Source organism: Myodes glareolus, chromosome 10 (genome assembly GCF_982192425.1).
Source record: "Myodes glareolus chromosome 10, mMyoGla1.1, whole genome shotgun sequence".
NCBI lineage: Eukaryota > Metazoa > Chordata > Mammalia > Rodentia > Cricetidae > Myodes > Myodes glareolus.
The window spans coordinates 77,343,170-77,369,991 of NC_142035.1; the positions used below are offsets into that span (position 1 = coordinate 77,343,170).

The window sequence follows — 26,822 nt, forward strand, 5'->3', positions numbered from 1 at the left end:
GAGAAACCTTTGTACCCGATGATGATTCCTTACCTTGCCTTTCCAAACAAAAGCTCATCCTGTTTTCCTAAGGCCTCCCCCACTGCAGTAGATACCACCCCCACATGCACACACTGCAGACATTGCTGTGACCAGTTAATTTTTAAAATAATGGTCTTTGCCTTTTTACTACACCAAGATGAATCACGGCTTTCAAAGAACTTACTAAACAGGCAGGAGGTGGAAAGCATCCACGCGAACAGGCCTTTAGGGAGGGAAGTTCTGTGTCAAAATTAATAAATACTTACATAAAAAGGAAAGCCAGGTGGTGGCGGTGCGTGCCTTTAATCCCAGCACTTGGAAGACAGACACAGGTGGATCTCACTGAGTTCAAGGCTACCCTGGTCTACCAAGCGAGCTCCAGGACAGTCAGAACTGTTACAAGAGAAACCCTGTCTTGAAAAACCAAAAAAGAAGAAGAAGAAGAAGAGGAAGAAGAAGAAGAAGAGGAAGAAGAAGAAGAAGAAGAAGAAGAAGAAGAAGAAGAAGAAGAAGAAGAAGAAGAAGAAGAAGAAGAAGGAAGAAGAAGAAGAAGAAGAAGAAGAAGAAGAAGAAGAAGAAGAAGAAGAAGAAGAAGAAGAAGAAGAAGAGGTGAAAGCCCCAGTTGGCTTATTGTTATAGGGGAGAAAGGTCATTAACTATCACACTTGAGCTTCAGACATGCATGTCAGTCTCCAGTCAGCGCTGACACGCCAGAAGGTACCAGCCGACAGACAGGACACCTCTTTGCATCACCTCTCAGTTCTGCCTCAGCGTTGATAACTTATTTTCAGCTGTGTTCAGCACATGCCTTGGCATCTTCCCTTTTTCTCCTTATCCAAACTGGAGCATTGGGAAGGCATATCCGTCCTTTAAGAAGGGCCTGGAGACTGACTGTGTTTCACCCGGCTCCACGTCACCAGCATCCTCGGCAGGCAATGGCAGCGACTTCTCTGGGGCTCTCTCTGTCTCAGTTCCTATTCTCCTACTTATCAGCTCCAAGCCTCCCAGCAGCCCCAATTCACAGCCCTCTGCATGGTCCTCTGTCCCCTTCGGACCTGGGCACCTTCCTTCTCTAGTCTCATCTGCTACTGTCCTCTTCTGTTCATCCCAGCCCCTCACCGCCTGTCTGAATTTTTGTGGCCCAGCAAGGCTTTTACCACCCCAGGCTCCTGGCACTTGCTATTAATTCACCTGAAATGTTCTTTCCCTGGATTGTCAGCCCCATGTCTTCCTGCAATGCTGCCTTTTCAGCGAGGCGTATTGGGATCACGTGGTTAAAAATGCTAAATTCCCTCTCCTCACACTTCGAGTCCCCATTGCCAGAATATGCTTTTTTCCATAATACCAAACACCTGGAAACACGCCTCTTGATTATTTAGTATCTCGCCTGTCTTTTCCACCTGAATACAGACTGAAAGGTTTTTTTTTTCATTTTTCTTTTTAAAAAAAATTAAGTGTAGGGGTGGATAATTGGCCTGCATGTATATCTGTGCATTGTGTGCCCATCTGGTGACCTTGGAGGCCAGAAAAGGGCATCAGGTCCTCGAGACATGGAGTCACAGATGTTTGTGAGCTGCCGTGTGGAGGCTGGGAATCAAACCAGTGTCCTCTGGAAAAGCAGCCTGTGCTCTTAACTGCGGATTCACGTCTCCAGCCCCTGAGTGGGATTTGTGTTCATTCTGTCCTGCTGTCTTTACTCTCTAGCTGTGCATTTATATCTAGGTCTGTGCACAGTAGGCATCCAATAATACATCCTGAAGAACTGAGTGCATTTAAATGTCAGAAGGTTCGCATAGGTTAACTGTGTAGTCTAGAAGGGCACTTTCTTCCCTCCAGTGTTAACAGTGCCTGGGGGATGGGACTAGGGCTAGTCCTAAATTCTGATTTCTGACTTTTCTGAGTATTTCTAGTGGTCAGATACTTTATAATCACATATAACCATAAAAGTGTTGTTTAAAGAAAAAGCAGCAGAAAACGTCCCAGAAAGTAGGTAGACATGTGCATTTGATCCTCTCTACTGACTGTCCCCTTAACAGAGGCACTTTAAAAACTGGAACTTGCCTGGCATAGCTGGCACACACACTGTAGTAGTCCCAGCACTTGGGAGGCAGATGCAACCTGATCTCTGTGAGCTTGAGGCAACTCTGATCTGCAAAGCGAGTTCCTGGACAGCCAGAGCTGTTACACAGAGAAACCCTGTCTTGAAAACCCAAAAAATACAAAAACTGGTGGTGCATGCCGTTAATTCCAGCAGAGGCAGAAGCAGGCAGATCTCTCTGACTCCCGGGACAACCATGGCCACGTAGTGACACCTTGTCTCAAAATAATAATAATAATAATAATAATAATAATAATAATAATAATGAATAAAAAGTTAAGTGCAGAGATGTTAGTGCTTACTTAGCTTGTACGAGGCCCTGGGTTCGAGTCCCGGTACTGAATAAGACAAGTCTGTGACGTGAGTTTATAATTCCAGAATTTGGAAGTGGATGCAGAAGAATCTGTTTGTTGTTCAGGAACATTCTTCCCCACACAGCATCCTCAAGGCCATTCTGGGCTGCATGGGACCCTGAACATTTAAATTAAACCTGGTGGTGGCTCACACCTTTAATCCCAGTACTCGGGAGGCAGAGGCAGGTGGACTTCTGTGAGTTCGAGGCCAACCTGGTCTACAGAGCAAGTTCCAGGACAGTCAGAACTACACAGAGAAACCCCATCTTGAAAAACAAAAATAAAAGCAAATAAACCCCAAACAAACAAAAATTAAAGTTAAATAAAACAAAAGCCTAAAGTTGTGAAGATATACTTAAAATATATAGCATCATTTGTTGAGAGCGAATGTATTAATATTTAGTTACTCATATTGTCTTTGGAAAGCTGATTTGCTTATTTATTCCATGAGTGTGTACTGTTTCACTGCCAAGCAGCGAGATCTGTTGAAGTCCTTGGGGAGATAAGAATGAAAGAAGTGGATCCTGGGGTTCATGGTCCAGTGCTGTAGAACAATGTAGGACCACCCCATGCCTTTTCTAGGTTCCCACAGGGAATAAAGGAGGGAGAGAAGCCACCGATGGTGAAAGTCCACAGTGGGCGTGGCCAGAACACCAGGAGCCTGTTCTGCAGGCGTCATAGAAACAGATCACATGGACGAGGACTCGGTGGCAGGCACGTGTGTTGGCTAACAGTCCCTGGGTGGATTCCATTGCGCCCATACATTGTCGTGTAATGCAGACTGTAGCAGTGCTCATGATGTTCTGGAGACCTGGAAAAGTCCTTTGCAGTGCTGGGGGCCAGCACAACACCCCACAAATCCACAGAACTGTCTCTAGCCACCTCCCAGTTTATACTGTCTTATGCCTAGGAGCAAAGTCTCGCTTCCAGCAAAAGCACACCCAGAGGTCGGGGCGAGTCATTAGAGTAGTTTCCTTGGTGTGGATCATCTGGTTGTTCCTTATTAAACAGCCTGTTGTTTGTACCCATAGTTAGCTTCAAGGTGGCATAAATACTTCTGAGCCTGTTATTTCCTCTACACACAGAGGCAATGAGAGAAATGTGCTACTTAAAACAGATGCCCTCTCATAATGAAAGTGGAGCTTTTTTTCTTTTTTTGAAAGTGAAAAACACGCAGAATGCTCCATGCACGTGCCTGTGAGGTGCAGCATTGGATGGTGCGGTGATACTGCTATGGCAAGTAGTTACAAACGAGCTGGCACACAGCTGCAGCCAAGATGCGGCTTCCATTATGACTCTTACCAGGCAGTGCAAAGGGGCAGCCTTAAGGCTTGTGAAAACACTGAGCTGTGCACAAGACAGTGCCCAGGCTATCGCATGGGCTTCACCAAGGCTAACGAGATAGGTGTACGGACATGGGAGCCTCTAGCTGTGGCTTGCTTCTGGGGATAAGCTAGTCCACTGGGGAAGCAAGGTTTGAACTAGGCAGTCTGACTCCAGAGACCCTGTTTTCAGCCACTGGGCGATCAACAGCCTTTAAATACCTGACCTATTTTTAAGTAAAAAGAGCGTCTGTGCTATTACAATGGCTCTCTCATGATGATAGAAGCTTGGGCATGGACAGCAAGAATTTCAGCGAAGTGAAAGCCATTTATTTGACAAGTGCATCATTGACCCGTGAGTGGGTGGTTTCTGTCTAGTGCTGGAAGACAGCCAGGCTGCAAGGGTTTACAGGAGTCAATGGAGGGGGAAACGAGAAGAAATACAATGTATGTATCACTCCTGGGAGTTCAGCAATAGTAGATGAGAAACAAATAGGATTACATCAACAAGAAGCCAGTCACACGGTTTGTTTTTCCCTTTCCTGGGGTGATGGACATACCTCAGGAATAAGGAAGGGGTCTGCTGTTGGGGAGAAGAGAAAATGCTGATGGGCAGGAAAGGGAACTCAGATACCTGGGATGGGATGGTGTTCAGCACATTCACAGAAATATTTTCTTTCTATGGTTTGGATGATTTCCAATTAGTCCAGGGTAGAATATTCTGGAGCCAGCGATTGGCTCTCCAGTGGCCTGGACCTGTGATGCCCTGGAGTACACATTCTCCTGGTGTGGATAGTCTTTGACTCATTTGCTAGGTTTGCTCCCACTGCTGCTGTCACATAGACACGTGGTCTTGGATGAATCAGTCACTTCATGTCTCTGAGGGTGCTTCCACATAGATCCCCTGGAACTGGAGAGACAGTTGGTTGTGAGCCTCCATGTGGGTACTGGAAACTAAGCTCAGGTCCTCTGCAAGAACAAGCGCTTTTAATTTCTGAGCCATCTTCCCAGCCCTGATCAGTCACATCCACAAGTGAGACTCTGAGAAACCAAGGCTCACCACAAGCTAGTCATCCATCATTCACAATATTTAGGAAGTAGAATTTTCCCCAGCAACCAGAGCTAAAAAATTCAACTCAGCTTCGAGTGGCAGCCGTGTCCAGCTTTTTGAGATTGTTATCTGCAGAGTTCTCTCTCAAGAATGGGGCAAACAAGGTACAAAAACAAAGTTGAGGAAAACAAAATCTGCTACTGCTTTAAGTAAGTTCACGGTTGTTTTTGTGTTGGGCCCCATTTATAGATAGCCTTGGCTATGTGTGGCTACCTGTCACCCACAGGCTGCGGATTGGCCATGCCTGCTATGGGAAGGCACCAAACAGGAAAATGAGGAGCTTAGATATCTGTGGTGTTGATCAAAGTGTGCCCACAATCAAAACACAGCACAAGAGTCTGTGACAAGTATCTCTCTAGGGTGTAGCCATTTGAAACACAGCTTGAGGGGTGTGGAGGGATGTGGTTACTGGGGACTAAGGCTGAAAATGGCGTATGGTTTTACTGTTGGATATTAGGGAAAAGCTTTGTGAGTCATGCTTGTGTGGGGAGGTATATGTGGTGAGTATGCATGACCAGGCCAGAGGAGGATGACCACTCTCTTATTCTCTTGAGACAGGGTCTCTCAATGAACCTGGAACTAGTCCAACAGCAGGAAAGCTCAAGCAATCCTCCTGTCTCTGCCCCTACAGCACCAGGGTTGTGACACTCATACAGCTGCATCCAGATTTTACATGGGTGCTGAGATCAAATTCAGGTCTTCATCCTTGCACAACAAGGGCTGTCTCACCAAGGTGGCTCTCAAGGCCAAGTTATGCTCTACCCTCTGTGCATGGGGTCACTCTAAACACTGGCTCATAAGTGGTACAGTAGCGCTCCCCGTCCTCCGTGTGTGTGTGTGTGTGTGTGTGTGTGTGTGTGTGTGTGAGAGAGAGAGAGAGGGAGTCTGTGTGTGTCTGTCTCTCTTTGCAGCCTATCTCTATTTTTGTCTCTGGAAATGTGAAATTTAGCTGTCTTTTCCCAATTTGGACATTAAAGAGATTTGCAGAAATATATTTTGGTTTTGGAAAGGGTAATGGCATTCTCATAAAATATTATTTATGTCATTATGGAATTGTTTTTATTATTTTAAATAAATTAATAAACTATCATCAAATTATTTTCTCTATGATCCCTGGGTATAGCTGTGGTAGAACATGTATTTGTCATGGGCGAAGCCCTAGGTTAGATCCTTAGTACCAAATAAACAAGTTTGTTATCCCTGTCAGTTCCTGATATGTTAAGTAGCACCAGATACAACCTGGAAGAAACTTAAGCCTTCAGAAATCATCGTCTCCTCTGTGGAAGCTTGAGAGCAGCAGGGTCTGGATTCTGTGTGGCATTTGGAGCTCTCCAAGACGACAACGCTGCTGGAGTGGCCACCGCGGGTTCACACAGAAACCAGCTGTCCGCTTCCCAAGGGCATAGGCAGAAGGTCCTCTGCACAAGGCACAGGGGGATGCAGTGACCGCGGAGGTTCTGTCTATGGCTCGGATAACCAACAGAGTTGCTCCTTACCAGATCCAAAGTCACGAGGCTGAAGTGGGGAACAGATACACGAAGCGGGTGTGGGGAGGCAGGAGATGACCCTGGCCCTCTGTCAGCCTGCAAGCCATTTGGAGGAGTCACTAGAAAGTCGCACTCCGGGCATTAGAAGCCGAAGCGGCCACCAGCTCCAGCTTGCGGGAGAAGGGGGGGATGTCAGCGTGGGAATGGGAATGGCTCCTTCTCACTCCTGTATTCTGACTCATTGAAACTGATCGCTCCCTTCCCCGTGGGGCCCCCTTCCCTCCACTTTCAGCTCCACAGTTCTGATATGAATTCTTCCCACCTGTTTTTTAAAAACTCATCTTGTAAAGTCTCCCATATCACCCTGAGAAAAGAAAGGAGGTTCCTGGGTCAGAGCCTTGACCCCAAGGAGCACTCCTGTAAAGCAGGGCATTTTAGATGCTGGACGAGAGGAATGGATGGAGTCAGTAAAGACTGTCTTTCTGCAGCTTCTCAGGCCATACCTGTGGTTTAAAAGCAATCTCTCCTGTTAGCCTCCGCACTTTTCTGTGGATACCCAGGCCCGATTCAGGCGCGCGCTTTCCTGACTTGAGTCCACGAGAATGGACGATTGCCCTAAGGGTTTAAACACACGACACAAAGAGACCTGCTCATTCACCAAAGAGTAAATGGCCACTTTATTAAACTCAAGTCGGGTATTTATACCAGTGGGCAAGAGGGCAAAAGGGCACAGCCCCCTCCCAACAGGAGCAGTAGAAGAAGATTACAGGTGCCCGGAGCCTCAGGCCAGAAGCAGCTGGGGGAGCCAGGCGTGGCAGGCGTATAGGGCCCGCAGCTGGAACCTTGTTTACAGGTGGAATTACCATAACAAAAGAGAGCCAAGTTCTTTCTAAACTATACCCTCAAGCCAGTGCTAGTGCAGAATCTCCAGGGAGCCAGAGGTCAACTGGTCCTGCAAATCGCCAGGAAGAAAAGGGAAAAAGACCTGGGTACCTACACTCTCCATCTCTCTCCTCCCCTCCACCCATCTTCCCTTCTGCACTCCTTCTTTCCCCCCATGCTGTACAAGGCTCTATGTGCTCTCCGTCGTGTTCACTGTCTTGGCACTGGGACGCAGAGATAAACTATGGTGTTAGGGGAGCGGAGACGAGCAGGTAACCTAATGATTACAACAGGCTAAGGGAGATACTGGACAGAGAGGATGTGTATAGTGCAGAGCAGCCTGGGATGAAAGCAGAATTTGGGATGATGCTTTTCTCCAGCTCTGAGAGTAAGAGTGTGGTGTGCGTGTGTGTGCATGTGTGCATGTGTGTGTACATGTGTGCATGTGTATGTGTGTGCATGTGTGCGTGTGTGTACATGTGTGCATGTATGTGCACGTGTATGTGTGCATGTGTGTGCATGTGTGTGCGTGTGTGCACGTGTGTGCGTGTGTGCATGTGTATGCATGTGTGTATGCATGCGCATGTGTGTGCGTGCATGTGTGTGTGTGTGTGCATGTGTGTGTGCATGTGTGTGAAGGCCAGAAGTCAACCTTGGTTATTTGGGTAGTATTCCTTAGGTGCAGCCCACCTTATGTTGGGGAAGGATCTCTCACTGTTCTGAGACTCTGTTATTAGGCCAGGCTGGCTAGTCTGGAAGTCCCAGGGATCCTCCTGCCTCCACCTCCTCAGTGCACAGAGCACAAGGAAGGACCGCCAAACCTGGGTTCTGAGGACTGGACTCAGGTCTTGTGCTCACATGGCAAGAACCTTAGCAACTGAACTGTCTGGGGGTGGTGGTGAGAGAATAAAGTGCTCCAGGCCCTAGAGATCACACAAGGCACCCAGGATCCCATGTGCCGTGTGGTGCCACAGCCAGCACCACCCACCTGTATAGTCCTACCTTTCTCAAACACCAGACAGATTGACAAAGATAAGTAGGGAGAGGAGAAACCGGCAAGGGGATGTGACTGTGATCTGTCTGGCTGTTCCTTTTGGCATGCCAACAAACAGAAAAAACACAAAGTTGGTGGACTTGTCAGTACCTTTACTTATGTTTCTGTCTGAGTTATGGAGCTCATATATATGGCATGCATGTCACATGCTCGGACTCATCTCAGGGCCCCAGTCTCCGAGGCAGGACTCCCTGAGTCAGGAGGGGTTTGCAGCTACTCAACTCGAGACTGCTTTCTGCCCTAACTTGGGTTGAAGCTCCCCACTGCTTCCTTTGAACTTTGGCTCCTATTACTAACAAATGACACAACTCCAGCCCCCTTCCCCCTGCCCCCACATGTCCTCTGCTGGGTTTCGAAAGCGCAGGCATTGATGCCTTATCTTCTCCACTTGCCTGACCCTGACCGACAGTAAAATCTTGCACCAGTTAGATCCAAGGAAGCCAACCTCATGCAAACAAACAAACAAGCAAACAAAAAACACCCAATTGGTTACAAGCTTGCAGAAGGGCCAATAGGAGCCCGTCTGTCTTGGAACTCTCCATTGGACAGCGCTTACCTCACCTAGCTGTTCAGCATGTGAACCTTCAGAACTATGGATGTCCCTGCTTTCCTTTTGGAGACCATGTTCAGCTACTGGTCTCTGAAGATGATTTCATTTTTAAAAAGATTCCTGCCCATTCTTTTCAGGGGTGGGTAGTACCACAGATTAGAGAGGCAGAATGTTTGGCTCTCAGTCTCAATACCTAGTCTCTGTACCTCTGTGCCTCAGTTTACTCGTTATGAAGTGAGGACAGTGAGAGAGTAGCAGTGGCCTCTGCTGTGCTTTGTGGGGCCAGGAGAATCAAGTGAGTTGATATTTGCAATGTGCTTAGAACTCGACGTAGCCCATACGGTAACAGGCTACCACAGGCTAAATCAATCGACTGTTTATGTTTAACCTTCCAAGTATGGGTGCTATTTGCCTGTGTTCTTTGTGCGTGCTTGCACATGTGTATTGTGTGACCATGCATGCACATATGTGCACATGCTCATGATGCCAGAGGTCAGAGCTGGGTGTCTTCATCAACTGTTCTCCTTCTCATTCTTTTAATTTACGTGTGTGTGTGTGTGTGATATGTATGTGTTCATGTGGCATACACACATGTGTAAGCCTGCAGTTGTGTGTGTGTATACAGAGCTAAAGAGATTGATACTACCTGTTTTTTCAGTTGCTTCTCTGCCTCCTTTTTTTTTTATGTGACATGGTCTCTCACAGAAACTGGAGCTCACCATTGTGGCTGGACGGGCTGGCCAGTGAGCCTCAGATCTGTCTTGTCTTCTCTGCTCCCCTGATGCCGGCATGACAGTTGGACACTTTGACACCTGGCTTTTTATGGAAGTGTGGGGGATTTGAACTCAGGCCCTCATGCCTGCGACAAGCACTTTACAAACTGATCCATCACCCCAGCCCATTGCCTCTTCTCTTTGCTTCTCTCGAGATCTCTGCCACTGGACAGAAAGAATGGATTTAGTGAAGAAGAGGAAAGTAGCAGTTTGAGGTTGAATTGCATCATTTTAAATCCTGACTCCTCCACTGAATTAGAGGCTAAAGCAACTATTTTCTGTGCCGCTTGGCTCCCTGGCCTGTAAAGATAAAATTGCACTTGTTTCTGGGAAACAGCTGTGGGCAGTGAGCTCTGTGAAGTTCTTAAAGTGTGACACCCAGTAAGTGCTCAACAAATTTTAACTGTTGTCATTGTCAAGCATGAAGAAAAGGGGTCCCACATACCACACGATTTTATGCAAGCCACAATATGGGGCTTTTTTTGAAAGGGGGGTGTTATGTAACACAAGCTGACTTCTGACTCAATGTGAAACCCAGAATGAGCTTAAACTCCGGGTCCTCTGGCCGCCACCCCAAAGTGGCATATACCACCATGCTTGGTGCAAGCTAAAATCTGACCAGAGTTAGTACACTGAGCAAATGTGACCAGCAAACAGTCTTTTCATAGTACCACAAGTCCAGGTGGCTTGTGAGGTGCCAAAAAGCTCAAATCGTGTGTTTAGAGACCTAGTGCTTCTTGCTAGAGTGTGAAGTTGGGCAATCCGATAAGTCCAGACCATAGTTAACTTTCTTCTTTTTTCCTCTTCTCCTAACTCTCTTTCAATGGTCACTCCTTGAGCACCTCCCCCTGGCTGCCCCCATCACACAGTTCATGTGTGTGTGTGGTGAGGCCTTGGGAATTCAACAGTTGCTGACTGCAGAAGCCCAGAGTAGGGGAGGAGTGGGGAGGAGTGGGGTGCTGAGCTGGGGCTGGCATCTGGTTTGCTCTCTGATGTCCTTAGATCCCACCACTGTAGGTCTTAGGCTTTCCCAGAAGGAAGCAAGACAAGGGGAGTTTGTTCAAGGTTACTCATTCTGCTTCCGCAGTGGAGAGTGAAGCAGGACAGTTTCTTCCTCTGTGAATTTCTGATACTATCAGCAGACTAGTCATCCAAGAAATTAAAGCGCAGAAAGCAGGGGCTACCAAGTAGACTCAATTAAGATCTCTCCTTGATCTTGTACCCTCCTCAGCCCTGCACAGTGCGCATTTGACGGACGGAATTCTTTTGTCTTGGACAACACTTCCCAGCTGTGCTCTGCAGAGTGCATTTTCTTCAAGCTGTTAAGAGCGTTCCAAGCCCAGAAATTAAACTGTTGAATGTTTCTCTTCTGAAGACCACCTCCAAGGTCTTAACATTCTAGTGCATACTGTACGCACGCTCTCCCTCCCTCCCCCTCTCCCCCTTTCCCTTTCTTCCTCTTTCCCCCTCTCCCTCCCACCCCTCTTATAATCTAGGTTGAACCTACAACTTGCCATGTATTCAAGAATGAAGTTCTCCTACTTCCACCTTCCTGGTTCTGGGGTTACAGGCATGGACCCCCACACTGGGTTTATTCAGTGCTGGGGTTAAACCCAGGCTCCATACAAACTAGGCAAGCAATGTGCCAGCTGAGCTACACCACAGCTACCGTCAGGATTTCTGAGAATTTAACTGTCTTGTTCCAGTAAGTCTTGCAGTATTGTCCTTTCTCAGAAACAGCCGTCTGGGGGAGCTATCTAGACTTCCTTGGTGAAAGGGTGTGAAACATCAGGTTTCAGGTGGCCCAAGTGCAATCCCTGGGAGATGTTGAATGATGAGCTGGTCTGGGTTCCTGCTGGGACAGGAGGACTACTTTGTACTCCTGGTGAGAATAAACAGCGATGTCTGTGCACCCTGCCCAGCGTGGTTCACTTTGTCTGGGCTGGGCACTCTGGCACGGGCAGAGCCAGTGGGTTCTTGGGGACAGCAACATCTTTTGCTTTGATAGCTTTCATTTTCCGTTCCTGCAAAATTTCCCCCATTCCCCACGTCCGTCAGAATGGATGCACTGGATGAGAATGCTTCTCTTTCCTCAACAGTTCTACACACTGCCTCCTCTGAAATTGCGAGGTAAAGATGACTGCAGTTGAGAAAGACTGAGGAACGGCAAATAAAATAATGTGACTGGTGATTATTTCTGTTTCCAGGAGGCTGTGAGACCTCGTGAAAGGGCTCGGCCCTTTAAAAGCTCAAGGTGGTTTTCTGTGAACTGGGGGTGGGGTAATAACAGCAGTCTTTCCACAGCTTGTCCAAGGTGTGAGGTTCTGCTAGCAAAGTCCCCTCAACAGTGAGCGTCACATGCTGTGTTGGTGTTAGTGTCAGCTACACTTGTTACACACAGGTCTCATATCTGTGTGTATGCGGGAGCAGGATGCAAAGAGGAAGGGGGAGGTGGAGATGATGGCTCAGAGGTTAAGAGCACTGACTGCTCTTCCAGAGGACCCAGGTTCAATTCCCAGCATCCACACGGCAGCTCACAACTGTCTGTAGCTCCAGTTCCAGGGAATCTGACACTATTGCATGGAGTATATACAGGCAAAATACCAGTGTGCATTAAATAAAGACATGAGAGAAAGAGAGAGAGAGAAGACAGAGGGGAAGGTGGAATGAAGAAGGAAGGGAGAAAAGGAGAGAGCCATATAGAGTGCATATTATACAGAGAATATAAAAGAAATTCTATTTATGAGGGAAGCATTAAACCAAATGAAAAAATATTATATTTCCTATTAATAAGCATCTCTTTTTTACCTAAAGAGACAGCTTATCAATGGAATTCTGGCCAAAGTCTTAAAAAAAATTCTGTATCACAGGTTCTGTGTTCATTAGTGTTCTAGTTTATACACCAGTCTCTGAGAAAACTCAGCTTGAGTTGATCCACTAAGTGTATCAGATGGACCCATGTGTCATGGTATCTAGCATACTAAATGGTGGCTATAGAGTGGTGTGGGGGCTTTGATATTGAAGAAAGTGACCCAGATTGCCTTCAGGATGTGTGTGTGTGTGTGTGTGTGTGTGTGTGTGTGTGTGTGTGTATGTGGTGTGTACTGGTGTGCATGAATGTATATGCATGTGTGTGTGGAGGCCCGAAGTTCACATTGGGTTTCTTCTTCAGTCTCCACTTTATTTTGAGGCAGAGCCTCTCATGGAACCAGGAGCTTCCTGCTGGTGTGGATAGCCGGCTTACCCTGGGGCCCCTGCGTCTGTCTCTAGAGTGCTGGATTACAAAAGGGCCACTGCACCTGGCTGTCTTTTATGTGGGTTCAGAAAATCCCCAGCAAGAGCCTTATCTACTGAGCCATCTCCCCAGTCTCCCTAAGCGAGTTTTGATCAGGCTTCTGACTCACCTAGATGAAAGCTGCTGGCAGGGGCTCTACCCCAGGAGCCATGGGACTCCTTTCTACGGTGGCTCTTTGCTTTCTTCCTCCTAAATTTATGACCCCTTTCCCCTCAAAACAGACGTGGGCAAACATGAGCAAACTCTTGTTTGTTCCATCTGTCTTTGTATGTAACTGATGCTCAGATCACTGTCTAAGGTCGTTATTCATGCTATGGTTACACAAGTTTTAGAAGTGGGGAGAATATGAATGTCATGCTTTACTATGAAGATGACTATTTTATTTATATTTTTGAGACAAGATCTCATTATATTACCCTGGCTGTCCTGGAACTCACTATGTAGACCAGGCTGGCTTCAAAGTCACAGAGATCCACCTGCCTCTGCCTCCCAAGTGCTGGGATGAAAGGCATACACTACTATACCAGGCTATCTATCTATGGCTTACTTATAGAGGTCTCCTTAAACATTGTTATTATTCATAATTTCAACACATATTAGACTGTGAAGAAACACTAGAATAAACTAAAAATACATTACAGTGTTAGATTGATAAAGGAAATGGGATTATTTATCAAAGGAAACAAATACAGACAATAGACACATTAAGTTGTTTTTTTTTTTAATTTGGGATCAGGGATATTCCTACCTCAGTTGGTAGGCTGCTTTCCAGGCAGGTACAAAGCACTAGGTTTGATGATCCCTGACATGCATAAAACTGGAAATATCTGTTACACTAGCACTTAGGGGGTAGTGGCAGGAAGCTGAGGAGTTCAGGGTCATCCTTGCCTGCATACTGTTGTAAGAGGTCACTTGTTTGTTCCCAGCTGCTCCAGAAATAATCATACAGAAACCATATTATTTGCAATACTGTTTGGATAATAACTTAAGTATATTTCTGGCTAACTCATATCTTAAATCAATCCATCTCCATTAATCTGTGTATTGCCATGAGGTAGATACACAGGTAAAGTTTAAACCAGGTAAAGTTTAGGCATCTGTCTCTGCCTTCTTTCTCCCAGCATTCAGTTTAGTTTTCCCTACCTAAACTAAACTCTGTTCTCCCTGCTCTGCTATAGGCTCAAAGCAGTTTCTTTAATAAGCAATGGTATTCACAGCATTCAGAGGGGAATCCCACATCATCATACTGAGCTGGAGACCAGCTTAGGTTACATGAGACTGTGTCTTAAAATTGTCCTCTTCCTTTGAGCGTTATACCTAATATTTGCTTTGTTACTGAAAATACAATTCTGTGTGTCAAGCACCATTGCAAATATTTCACATATGTCCCCTAAGCTTCATATGGGCATCACTAAAACCCCATGAAAAGCTATTAGCTACAACTGAGGCCCCAGTAGAGTTAAAATAGGAATAATTCTAGCTGGGAAGATGGGCTGTGGTGGTTGGAGTGGGAGAGAGTGTCCACAGGAAGTGACAAGATCAAAGCTGACCATGAGAATGGCAGTGACTGTAGAGTAGAGGGCAAGGCCATTGGAAGAGAATTCGAGGACTTGATCTACCATGGTTTCAGAAAGATTTTTTTTCCTGTGGATATCAAAATTATCAAGAAGTTTGACATGAGCCATTGTTAGGAAAGTGACCATGAACCAGGAATCAAAGCTTGAAGGAAAGATGGGGAGGGCTGGAGAGATGATGACTTAGTGGTTAAGAGCATTGGCTGCTCTTCCAGAGGTCCCGAGTTCAATTCCCAGCAACCACATGGTGGCTCACAACCATCTGTAATGAGTTCTGGCGCCCTCCTCTGTCATGGGGGCATACATGGAGGCAGACTGTTGTATACATAATAAATAAATAAACCGTTAAAAAAAGAGAGAAAGAAAGATGGGGATACCTCTGGAGTCAACAATGACCACAGGCTGTGACTAATCTGACGATACTGTGCCCATTTTGAGGGGAGTCTGTGGTCTTCAGGAAGGTGAGAACAGGAAGGCAAACACTTTAATTTCCAGGTCAGCAGTTCAGAGAACACTGGCGAGCAACCAACACCATTTGGACTATTTGTAAAGAACCAAGGAAGAACCAGGATTCCAACCAGGATTCCAACCAGGACAGTCATCCTCCACGTGCTCCATGACCAGAGTCATCTGTGCCCAGGACCCAGGCAGAGATCCGTGAGAGTAACGCGACTCTCATGGAGATCCGAAGGATCATCCACCTTCTTCGCTCCGATTTGTTCATAAGTCCACTGCTGTTCTGGAGGCAATGTAAAGAGACGCAACAGCCTCTTCTTTCCCAGTGCGTCGTCATTCTGAACAATCTTATCTTTCATAAAATACGAATTGTATTATTTTAAACTTCCTGTATTAGTTTTAACTTTTAATTTTGAATGTAGGAAGTACAGACAGATACCAGACAAATAAAAGCTTTTTAGGCGCATGAATCACTTGTTTAAAAGACTGAAGACGTCCTGAGATGAAAATATTGAGTGCTCCTACATCTAGACCTAAAGGTTGGCAAGAAACCGAGGTTTACAGGATTCTGCTGGTGAGGAACCTTTGGACAGGAAGAACAGGGAAGAGGCTCTTGACAACAGACCGGACTGGGAAATAGATCAGAAAAGGGCAGAGAGAGAAACAATAATTTGATGATGTCATTTAGGGGATCAAGAGACCCTAATTTGGCCTTATTGTTTGTGCTGATTGGAGGAGAAAGCAAAAAAGGCCAAAAGGAGTAGCGATCAAGAGGCTGCAAGGGTCTCCAGGAGACAAGGGGCACGTTCCAGAGCGGAACAGCTTCTGCTGGGTGGGGGCGGGGAGGTGGGGGGGTGAGGGCGTTAGCCCAGAAGAGCTCAAGCATCCTAACTACGTGTGGATTATAGTTTCTGGTTTTGATATTGATGTTTTTGTTTGTTACAAGGTCTCACTGTATGGTACAGGCTGGCCTAGAACTTAAAGCCCTGCTGTCTGTCTCTTTCTCTGTCTATCTCTCTGTCTGTCTCTGCTTCTATCTGTCTGTCTCTCTGCGTGAAAATGTAGAGCTCAAAGGATAATTTTCAGGTGTTGTACCAGGGATAAAACTCAAATCATCAGGCAGGGAGGCAAGCGCCTAAACCACTGAGCCATCTCCTTAGCCCCCCAAACAGGACTTTAGTTTTAATTTTTATGACTAAAATTTTAAAAAATTGATATGTGCATATATGTTATATGTGGTATTCATGTGTGCACATTATTTGTGTATATGGATGAAGGTACAAGGATGTCATGGCACACGTGTGGAGATCAGAGGACAGCCCTGGATGTCAGTCTCACCTTTTACCTGGTTTAAGACCAGGTCTTGTTTATTGCTGAATTTGAGCCAGGCAAAGTGGTCTGAGAGTGGGGATTCTCCTGTCTACCTTCTACCCGTACAGAAACACCCCCATTACAGATGCTTGGGCTCTGCCCCAGCTTTTTTTTTTTTTTCATATTATGTATATAATATTCTGTCTGCATGTATGCCTACAGGCCAGAAGAGGGCACCAGACCTCATTACAGATGGTTGTGAGCCACCATGTGGTTGCCGGGAATTGAACTCAGGACCTTTGGAAGAGCAGGCAATGCACTTAACCTCTGATCCATCTCTCCAGCCCTCCGCCCCAGCTTTTATGTAGATTCTAAGGATTGAGACAGGGACGAGCATTTTAAGTCACTGGGCCATCTTCCCATTCCCTAACTTGCGTTAATTTGTTGTTGTTATTATTGTTGTTGTTATTGTAAGACTTGCTTCTTTTATTTTGTGTGTATGATTATTTTGCCTGCACATACGTATGTGCACAATGTAGCATGATTAATAAAAAAAACCCAGAGACAGAAATTGGGGTTCAACCTGAAGGTCAGAAAAACAAAACAGCCAGTCACTGGCTCTTACCTCTACCTCAGTCTGAAATGACCAAATGGCCATCCTACCTCCAGGAATCCTCAGAATGAGCTGTGAGTGACAGCCGTCTCCTCCCATCTTATATTCCTTTCTAGTGCTGGGATTAAACCTGTGCACCACCACCACCCAGTTTTTATGACAAACTATTGTGGCTACTGGGATTAAAGGTCTATGTCACCACTGTCTGGTCTGTAGGGCTGAGGGGTGCAGCTGTTTTATTCTCTGAACTTCAGGCATACTTTATTTATTAAAATACAAATAACATATCACTACAGCACAATATTTGTGCCCGGTGTCTGCGGAGGTCAGAAGGAAGTGTTGATCATGTGACCCTGGAGTTACTGTTGGTTGTGAGTCACCATGTGGGTGGTGGGAACTCAGTCTGGGTCCTCAGGAAGCACCACTAGTTGCATTCTTAAAAGGCGGTCTGGCTGTCACAGCTCTTTTCCTGTGTTGGTGTCTACCCGCCATTTCCAGCCACTGCTCCCTGCTCAGAAGCATGGTGGTTCTTGGCATAGGAACCTTTAAATGCCTTCTGTGATGATTGAAGGAGATGGGAATCTCCTTTTTGGATGAACGTTAGTATTTATTTGGAATGCCTCCCCATTGGCCCAGCCTTAAAGGGTAGGTATGTGCTGACCTCTATTGTAGCCCAGCATTTCCACTGAAAAACAAAGCATTATCTATGAGCCCTTGCCCTTCCTCATACATCGAGCACACCAGACAGCCCTGCATCCATAAAGCTATAATAGAGCACAGTCATCAGGACTCAATCCCTGAGCATCACCATCTTGTTCTTCCTTGGTTTATCACTGCCAACTCCTAAAGGGTCCACTGCTGATCACTTCTGCTCAACCTGTTATCTGTTGAGATCTTCTGGGAGCTAAACTCAAGTCCTAAAGAAGAGCAGTAGGTACTCTTAACCGTTGAGCTATATTTCCAGCTCAATGAGAGTTTCCTTTAAAAAAAAATTACCTGGAGGGGTGGCAGATACGTTTATTCCTAGCACTCAGGAGGCTCAGCAGGGGGATTTTTGAAAGTTTGAGGTCAGCCTGGTCTATAGCTATATAGCAAGTTCCAGGACAGCCAGGGCTACATAGACCTTCTTCCTAATGGAAAAATAAGATCCTTAATTTTGACTTTATGTGTATGATTGCTTACCTTCACATATGTAGCTCAGAGTCCTTCTCAGGAGAGCACAGCTAAGCTGCAAATAAAGACTCTTGAGACCAGACCAGTGCCTGGAAAAATCAGAAACTAACAGAGCTTCCTGGAAGAGGTTTATATCAGAATTATTTAGAAAGGACACTATTCAAGCTATTGAGTTGGGGGGGTATGCAGTATGCTCCAGGTTCGCAGCTTTGTGAGCCACCACTTGTGCTGCGGTGGAGGGGCCTTTGGTGATATACCTGTCTTTGAGTTATTTCTGCTCTCCCATGCTCTTGTAAGTAACCCCAGTAAAATTCATTGGTTTGCCAAAGTGGACTCGTATGGTGTCTGTCCTTTGGTCTACTCTTTGGTCTGTTGTGAGAACTCTGTTTGGGGTGAGTACGCATGTGTGTTGTGTCTCCCTAGGGAAAATGTTGTCCGATAACTCATGGGCATAGGTCGCCTCTTGTGGCACGCGATCTGTGCCGGTCATCTTGTGTCACTAGTACACACCCAGGACAATCAGTCTAGCATGACAGGTTTGCTTTGGGTCCTGGTTTCATTGGCTGGCCTCACTGTGTGAGCTGAGAAAGGGGCTGGGGTCGGCCCTGTGTCCCCCTTCAGGGGGCACATTCTCAACGATCCACCGCTTTCTGCACCACACTAGGATCCAGATTTTACCAATGTCCTTTGTGGGACACTCAAGGTTCAAACTGATCATAAAACCCTTCCATGACTTCCGGTGGTGACTGGATGTCAGTCCATCTGGTGGTGCTAGGACCAGGCCCTATCTGATGTGACCTTGATTTTGTTCCGGAATTCATTCTTCCCCTTTTTTGTTTGTTATCTTTCGCACAGGTGGCTGTTCCTCCCTGCTCTTCAGCTTCCAGGTTTATTCCTGACTCGGGCTTCCTGTGTTGCTGGGAGTGCTTCTTGTTGTGTTTGTCTCACTCCACAATTACCTCCACGGAGAGATCGTCCCCAAGGACCATTCATAGAGAGAGCCTTTCTCTCTTGCCTGGTCACTAGGGCTCTCTTCTCTCCTTTTCACAAAATTCACCAATCTCGAAACCTGTTACGGGCTAAATGTGCAGTGTCTCCCACAACTTCATATTTGCACATTTGATCCCCACTGTTGGTGCTGTCTTGGGAGGCTGCAGAACGTCAGAGGAAAGAAACATGGCTGGGAAGTGGCTTCCTGAAGGTGAGCCTCTGAGGATTATAGTCCAGCCTGCTTGTAGCGAAGCTACTTACCTCCTGACCTACCAATGTGCAAGCAGCCTCTGCCACATTCCTCTGCTACTGTGGCCCCCATGCCTTCCCTGCTATGTTGGACTGCCATCCCTGAAACCGTGAGCCAAAATAAATCCTTTCTCCCTCAGGTTGTTTCTGCCAGGTTCCATCACAGCAGAGAGAACGTTCCCTAGTAGAAAAAGAGGTCCCCGTGTGTTTGTCTCTTGTTTCTTGACGGCAGGAACCACACCCTTTTGTTCGTTCTTGCACCTCTAGTACTTAACGCAAATCAACAACTTCACAATGTTTTGGCCCACCAGCGGAATTGGGATTGTGCAAAGGAATAATTGAAATTTTTTTCCAAGGGACTATTCGTGTAGGATCTCTAACTTGCTTTCCATCTGCAATACCTACTTTTTCAAGTGTTCTCAGCATTTTCAAAGTATGAATTAATCGCCAACTGTCTTAAATGGGAATGTGTCTTAAATTGGGTCCTCAATACCCAAAGAAGAAGAAAGAAGTCAAAGACCAATGTATTAAAAAATGCTCTGCTGCTGACTAGGAAAAGGTGGAAGGGAATTTTTGCTGTTTGTTGGTTTCATCTTAATTCTACCCCACCCCCACCAAACTTCAAGGTTCTGACTCTTTCTGGTGGACGCTGGCTGGAGGGAGTGTGTGTGTGTGATAAACCTTCCCTGTGTACCAAAGGTCGCTGATTTTATACCTTGCAATTGGGTCAGACACAGAGCACATTTCTCATATGGTCCTGTTTTTATGGCTGGTGAGTGCTGAGGATTTCTAAGTGCTTATTCGCGTTCTCTATTCAGGGTGGCACCTATCGAGAATAACCATGCTAACTTAGTTTATGACTGGAACTTTGAGGCCTGATTGCACACACGACAGAGAGACCTACCTATGCGCCGTACCTCTACCATAACCTCTGCGCCGAAATATCTAGGAGTTCTGGAGTCTCCACCCCCTTGCCCCCTCCCCCCTGCACATAAGAGGGGGAAGGCTGGGGAGATTAGTCAATAAAGCCTTTGTTTGGGGAATCAGAAGTGCTTGAACAAAGCTGGATTTGGGCATTCTACGCCTGTACTCTGAGTGCTGTGACCCCAGAGACAGAAGGACCCATCCCTCAAGCTCACCATCCAGCCGCCCCAGCAGAAGGGATGAGCCTCAGCATCATTGAGAGACCCACCTCAAAAGATAGTGTGGGAGCAGCTAAGAATACCACCCTCTTCAGCCTCTGGCCTCCACCCATGTACACGCATGCACACGTCTCCTTCCCCCAAGTGCATACACACAGACATGCACACAGGAGACAAGACAAGGTCTGGACGTATGCGGTGCCTTTCCTCACTGAGGTACGGAAGGTGCTCTAGGCTGGAGAGCAGACCCCTATGGCCTAAACTGGAGATACTGTGTCACTCCCGTTGGCTACCAAGCCTGTAAGCCCCTGCCTTGTTTAGTTCTGTTGACTCTAGTGGGTTCCTGTTGTGATTCAGAGTTGGAAGCAGGTAATGAAACAAAAGGAAGACCTTGTATTGACTTCACAGAAGCCCTGTGCTATTCTTTCCCGCTTGAGGATGGTGTTGACCGCTCATCGGACTGTGGTCTGACTGGGGCTCTTCTGGGGTGGCAATGAGGAATAAGGTCGGGTGGGCAGGATTGCCTTCTGTGCCCACTTGTCTGTCTGTCTCCTCTGTGGCTGCCTTTACCTTAGTAGTACTCAAATGATGTCACTATGAGTAAAACTTTGAAAACAATGCGTGCTCTCTCTTGCTGGGGGTAAAATGTTTGAAACCCATGACACTCGGTTGCATGATGGGCTTGCTCAGAACTCTGGCCCCTCCTAGCCCAGGCATCCCTCTAAGGTACAGTGAGAGTAGCTGGCCTAGGCCGGGAGCCAGAGAAGCAGGGAGTGGCGGGGATTGTGGCAAACTAGAAACAGGGAGGAAAGCATTGCAGAGTTGATCATGTGGCCCTGCAGGCCTACAGTAAGGCTAACACCGCTGTTCCTAGGTTCTTCAGGGCAGGCTGAGAATCTGTTTTTAATATGAAGTTTTCTGATTGAAGAAAATTGAACAGCATGAAGTTCAAATAATAAGCGTCTAACTATTCTAGTTGCAGACAGTCTGCAGCGTCTATAATCTAGACGCCTGACCTTTTAGCTTTCTCCTCTCCTTCCTTTCTCTCTCTATTTCTAGGCCCGAAAATGGAATATGATTTACCCCATACATTTTGGGACAGATTGTGTCAAAGGACAAATCTATGGCTTGGTTGAGCCTGAGTCCGGTTCCCACTCTTAGTCCTAAAAGGGCTGCCTAGGAGTTATCCTTTTATCTGAAGTCTGGTTTGGGCCAAGTTCCATTTCAGAGACTGACACGGCAAGCTCTACAGGGAGGTATGCGTAATAAAGAATTAGATAGCACCCCCTACCAAATGAGTATTTAAATGTCTTGATCTGTGTTGAATGCTCCCAGCAAGACTCTGTTTCTTAGTTAGAAAAGGTGGTGCTCACTACACATACATATACTATACATACATACACATACATAATACACATTTATACATGTGTGTATATATACACATATATATTTATATATTTGCAAAGTGACAAGCATGAGAGAATGGCATTAAAGAAGTCTTGATTTACATCAAAATACTGGTTTCTCCTTTTAAGAAGATTCTGTTTACAAAATTGGTGGCACTAATTGGGTGTGGTGGGGATAATCCCATCATTCAGGAGGTGGAGGAAGGGGAATCTGGAGTTCAAAGGTCATCCTAGGTTAAAGGAGTTGGACACCAGCCTGCATTTTGAGAGTGCTACCTCAACAAACAAGTAAGCAAGCAAGCAAACAAACACAAACTTAAATTAGCAAAACTTCAGGTTAAAACCTCATAAAAACTTGCTCTCAATCTTTGGATATTTTTTTCTCAGCCCCTCCCCTTTACCTTCCCAGGAAGGTACTTTTTCCACAGGGAAGAGTGTCTCCTCTCATCCTTGGACAGGTCTAGTAATTAGTTCCCACCCCACACACACCCACACCATTGCGCAATGCACTGCTCATCGGAGGCTTGGTGTCAGAGGCAGCATGGGATGAATTTATTCATAAATCTATCCCTACAGTATATACCATGGGCGTACTGTGTGCCTGGTGCTGGTCTAGGAACTTGAACCATCGGTGAAAAGAAGGAACGATTTTTAGATAGTTGTCTATGTAGATAGATGGGAAGGAAAATTAACTTATGTGATATATAATATATTGCAAGGTAATGGACGCTAAAGGGAAAAGGGGTGGAGTGAAGGGCGTTGGGGAGAAGGAATGGATTGCAATTTTATTTGTATTGAGACAGACTTTCCTTATACAGCCTGGAACTTCAGGTTCTCTGGCGACTGCTTCCTCGTGCTCTGTTTACAGGCAGATAGAATAAAGTAGGTCTCCTTGAACAAAGAGCTGTAGGGGAGGAGCCCTGGAGAGGGAAACGCCAGTCTCGAGGCTATCCTTTCCCCACGGTGGGATCACAGTAACAACAGCTTTCTGTCCTGTGAGTTCCTGTAGAGGTTCTCCGGATGCCCTCAGCGCGTATTCCTTACATCCTTATCAATGAACCTGAGAGAGCTATTATTTATTCCCATTTCAAAGGAATAAACTGAGGCCCAGCAGTTCTTCAGTAACTTCTGAGGCTAGGATGGAGGTGATGGTGTACGACCCCAGCCTTGGAGCTGCAGGCTTTTGGGCTTTCTCCTCTTCCTCCTCCTCGCCTCTCTTCCTCCTTCTTCCACATTTTTGTTTTGCTTTGAGACTGGGTCTCTCCCAGTAGCCCAGAAATGCAGACCATGCTGACTTTGAACTTGCAGAGGTCCACTTCCGGAGTGCCGGACTTACAGGCCTCTGCCACCATGTTGGCCAGGCCAGCTTTTGCTTCTTGATCACTGCTTGTTCTCTGGCTTATCTACCTCCTGCACTGTTCTGGGCACCGTCCCCACTGTGGAGGAGACTCTTAGAGTGAGATTTAAGGGCCTTCTGTCCATCTTGGGGGTTCTTTTCAGAATCCTTTAGATTTCTCTACTATCTCTGGGGCTCATAGACCCCTCTACACACACAGCTTAACACAAAGCCTTCATAGGGTTGCAGTGACCAACGCAAACTCATACTTAGTTTTAACCAAAAAAGGGCACATCCATCTTTTCCTTCATTGAATGTCACTGTGGTTTTAAAGTTTACATGTTAATAGGAGGTTGGGCAGTGCTTTTAAAAGTAGTTCCTGCTCAACCACAGGGTCACTTAGGCTAACAAGGAGTCCTACAAACAGCTGCATAAAAGAATTTTCTTTGTTTTTGAGACGAGGGCTTTTATAACCCAGGGTGGAATGGAACTCACTGTGTAGAGCACTATGTCCTTCCTAAACTCTTGGTCTTCCTACCTCTACCTCCAAAGTGCAGCAGCGATTCTCAGTCATCCTGACGCTGTGACCCTTTAACACAGTTCCTCATGCTGTGGTGACCCCCCAACCAAAAAATTATTTTCGTTCCTACTTCATAACTGCAATTTTGCTACTGTTGTGAATCATAATGTAAATATCCGATATGTAGGGTATCTGATATGCGACCCCCAGAGGGGTCATGACCCATAGGTTGAGTAACACTGTACTAGGATCAGGAATGCTCCACCATCAGCTCAAATTCTTAGCGCCTCCCAAATAACAACAACAACAACAAAATAAAAATAATTTTAGTGTTTTTAAATTTTCACATTCGTTGGTTTTCTGTGGTTTCAATTCTCAAGACCTGTTGTGTTCGCGAAACCTTCGCCTGGGAAGATAATCCCAGATCTTTAAAGTCGTTTTGCAATGCTAAGGAAGAGACGCAAACAAGTGTGGAATCTGTTTGAGACCCTTTCCTTAGAACAGAGTCGCGCGTGCGTGCTCCAAAGCAACAACAAAACCCTCTCTGTCTCAGGAATGTTCTGCAGACCTCCGCTCCTTTTTATCTGGTTGCACAAACACCTCTGAGCTCCTGAGCAGTTTCTTTTCGCGAGGTTAGCAGTGGGAGGTCAATCTCTTGGGCGAGCGAAAGGTATCTCAGAGTCCTTGACTTGCAGCATCCTCCCCTGCTTTTTAGGACCACGAGCTTGGATTTTCTGAAATTGTTGAGGTGAATTTCAGCGCAGGGTTCCCCCGCCTCCCCTTGTTGCTGAAGAGGAGGCGTGGGACGGGGTGAAGTGAGGCGGGAGCGTTGGAGAGAAACTAGAGCGATGTGCACCGGACAGGAAAAGTGGGAGGAGGTGGGGGGAGGAGAGGAGGCGGCCGTAAGTTGAGAGAGGAGGGAAACAGTCACCAGTCACGCCGGGAACTACTCCGGAGAGGAACCCAGGCTGTACGCGACCAGGCTGAGGGCAGAACTGGGAGAGGACCCAGGAGGGGAGAGCAAGGCGAGAACCATCCAGATCGCTTGTTTCTCTCCAGGAGAAAACTTTCCCTGGAACGCCGGAAACTTTTTCCTGCGCGCGCAGTGTCTGAAACGGAGGCGAGCGGCGACCGGTGCGCGACTCGACTCGGGTGACTCACGCCGGGGACCCCAAGGGGGTGAGTGGGGAAGTCCCTGGAGGGCATGTAGTCATCCGTTCTGCAACTTCACAGGCTTGGAAAACAACTCGGCGGGCGTGATCTGTGGGTGGGAACGGGGGCCAGAGGAGGTTCCGGGTGATTAAGGAGCCTCCGCACCAGATGCCGAGGGTGACGAGGTAGACCACCTAGGAGTGGATAAGGAAGGGGCAGGCCACCCTTGGCTTCGTGTGAGCGAGGAAGCCCTATGAATGACTCTGGGGAGATGCTGCTGATTGGGGGAGACCCATAGCGAAATAGGAGGCAGAAAAGAGTACGTGTGCCTGCTTCATCCTCCCACGGCCCGAGGAGCAGATCTAAAGAACCACGGGTGCTCAGGGGGAGACACAGACGCAAAGCCGACCCTCCCACCCGTCCCCTTCTTTCCTGGAGGGGGCCTGGGAGCACAAGGCGTCCACTTGGTTGCGTGCGCTTTGCAGGTCACTGTAGCTAGGGGACAGCCCGCCAGAGACCTGGCCCCTGGTGGCGGGAAACTCTGGACAGCTCGCTGCGGTTTTGCGCTGGGCGCCCGCGGTGTCCCCTTTCCGCTTCGTCTTTCGCGCCCGCGGGGCGTTGGGCTGGGATTTCCTCCACGCGCCTCATGTGTGTGCGCACTGCGCGTTTTTGCGCGCAGGGGGCGCTGTGGGACCCGCGCCTCCCAGCAAGTCTTGTTTCCCAGGGCTCGCGCCCAGTCTTCCCTGGACTGTGACGGGGACCAGGTGTGCTTGCGAAGTGTCTTTCATGGATAGATTCCAGGGTGCTACCTTCGTGGACAGTAGGGTTTTCCCCGATTTCTACCCTCGCCCTGCCAGGGATCACATGTCACCGCCGCCTCTTCCTCCGCGGTGCCAGAAGCCCGCGTTTTGCTTGTCAGCAGTAAAGTGGAGAGTATTTATAGACGCCACTGCAATCCTGCGGTGTGCAAGGTTTCAATTACTGCGCTGCGTCGCGCCCAAGACGAGATGCTTACCCTTGTCGGCTCAGCTACAAGTCTGCTGCGGAGACCCGCATGGAAAAACAAAACAAAACAAAAAAAACCTCCAGGCATCCAAAACTTGGAGTTTTGGAATCCTTCCCCAGGAGACACATGCAAATTCGGAAAGTCATGATAAGGAGAACAGCAGTCCAGGACAATCACATTTCATCCGTCAGTCTCTTTCCCCAACCCCTCTGCTGTCTTCCAGCATGGCATCCACCAGCCTTCGAGACTATGCCTTTGACCATCTACTAGTGATATTGCCCACTTAAGGATTGAAGTAATAGTATTTCTTCCCCCACATACTGCAAAAGGTCATTGTTAGATCTGGTAAATTACTCTGGAGATAGAAGGCGCTGTTGACTGATAACACCAAACTGCAAGAAAATCAGGATAGAAGTGAAGCTTCTGGAAATCAATTTAGCCACATTTTAAAATTAGCCCCTAGTAAGGTTCCTTCTACACCTGGAGGGAGTATGATGGTCTACCAGATGGCACCAGGCAGAGGGTTCCTCTCATTGCAATACTGAGAAAGGACCAGCGTGGCGGTGGAGAGCGGTCTCTGCAGCATATTGCCTTCCATAGAAGGCAAGCAGTGGTTGACCAGGCTACTAAGCTGTCTCTGGTTTCTCCACACCCACACGTTGTTCTAGTTTGTTTTAAATGCCCTTCTAACATCTTAATGTGTAGAAAGCAAGCTGGTAGTAGAAATGAACCTACTTACATTGGCTCTAACCTGACTATAGCCGATTTCTGAAGTGAAGAAACACATTTCTTTCAGCTCTAGAAGGGGCATGGTTATGTTTTTATTTCAATGCGTGTGACTTTAGCAGTTATCTTTAATGTTGAAACGTTAAGAAAGACTTGCTTCTTGTTGGACAGTGGTGTCACATGCCTTTAATTCCAGCTCTCGGGAGGCAGAGGCAGGCGGAT

At 47.0% G+C, this 26,822-nt stretch overlaps 1 protein-coding gene across 2 annotated transcripts in view; it reads left to right on the top strand.

The window, feature by feature from the left end:
• Positions 1-26,822, top strand: part of Prr5l (proline rich 5 like) — a 183,600-nt gene that overhangs the window by 76,833 nt on the left and 79,945 nt on the right. The window contains exon 1 of one of the 2 annotated variants that reach the window (XM_048443608.3): positions 24,600-24,895. The exons of the other annotated variant lie outside the window; for it this stretch is intronic. The gene's annotated coding sequence lies outside the window, so the exon portion shown is untranslated. Of the gene's footprint in view, positions 1-24,599; positions 24,896-26,822 lie in introns of those variants that run through there. 2 annotated transcript variants of the gene reach the window in all.